Here is a 1,607-nt window from a genome sequence, read left to right as displayed (position 1 = left end):
TGGGTACGCCACTGAATTGAGGCAGAGAAAACAGGGAGAGAGCACAGGATGAGAGGATAGAGAAAGGAAAGGGAGGGCAAGGAAGTCAGGTAATGCTGGGTGGGGCATGTTCAGGGTCAGACACGGCTCACCCCCCGGAAGTCAACCTGGAAACACCTCCTCCTACACATAGGCCAGATGCCATGGCTCTACCAGGGCACCTACTTCCTGGGTCTTCATCAGGCTCTTTTCCAGGGTGATAAGCTCAGGTCAGCCAGACTTTAGCAACCAGATTTCCTAAAGAAGGGTCCTCATAGACTATTCCTACAGGAGCCAAATCTCTTGGAAGAAAGCTAGATGGGGAGGAAAGAACACAAGTCACTCATACTAGCTAATCTGCAGCGTTTGGTGACTTGTTTGCATCCCATAGCGTAACACAGGTCCCCTTTAAGTTTCTCTGGAGACCATCTAACCCTGGGAGAAGGAAGACAAGAACCTCAGATTCATTGGAGGCACTCCTTATTCCATAGCAGTTAAGGGATTTCAGTTTTAACATCTCCAGCAATAGCTATTACTGGAGATCCTGGCAATAACATGCACTCAATAAATCCACGGTAAGCTGAGCTCAATATTCTCACTATTCCCGATGCTAAAAGCTTTTGATCCTGCTAAACTTCAGACCTCACTGAGCATGTCTATTTGCTATCTCTCCCTGTCTCAGGCCACCTGCTTTCTCCTGCCAGCTTAATCTTCCTGACCTATCATGTCCACCACAGTCCTCTCTGTCCAGGGACTGGCAGAGACAAGCATGGAATATATGGTTTTTAGCCTTCCATTCTCCTCCCTCTGGCTCCAGCTGTTCCTTAACTTCCCAGGCCCATGTTTCACAAACAGTGTACTCCACTGGGTTTCAGTGTGAAATCTGCTTCATCCAGTCACTGAACACACACTGTATTTAGTGCTCACCATGTGACGGGCTCTGGGCCAGATCTTTCCACATATGGCATAAAAGCCTTGAAAATCAGGTACTCCCACCCCATCTCACAGTTGTGGAAGCAGACTTGGAGCCCTGAATAACTTGCCCAAAGGTCCAGCACAACCAGTGACAAAGTCAGAATTTGGAACCCAGCTTCTCAGGTTCAAGTCATGTTAGTGAAGCACCTGAGGACAGAGGTTGCCAGAACAAGACCTGTACCTGCCAGAGATTCAGTAGGTTCCCAAACATGCACACATACACACATACTCACACACAATCTCAAGCCACTCCACACCCATCTGGGTCTAGAAAGTGTCCCATCTTCCTCAGCTCACCCAGCCCACCCAGCCGGCTATCCTGGACAATGCCCCACATTCTGGTTTCAGCCACTGGAATAATTCTGGATTTGGGATTCAAGTCTTTGCTGTGCTGAGTTCTGCATTAATTCCCCAACTGAACCTTCTGATTACTTATTATCACTACATTCTGGAACAAATACATACTCCTCACCCTAGTTTTATTATTAGCCAACATTCACTGGCTGCTCGCTATTGAACCAAGCACTACACTAAATATTTACATGAATTATCTCTTTTAATCTTTGTAACTCTCTTTATTGTAGCCATTTTATAGGTGAGGAAACAGAGACTTA

Source organism: Lynx canadensis, chromosome C2 (assembly GCF_007474595.2).
Source record: "Lynx canadensis isolate LIC74 chromosome C2, mLynCan4.pri.v2, whole genome shotgun sequence".
Lineage (NCBI taxonomy): Eukaryota > Metazoa > Chordata > Mammalia > Carnivora > Felidae > Lynx > Lynx canadensis.
Note: the sequence above shows the minus strand (reverse complement) of the source record.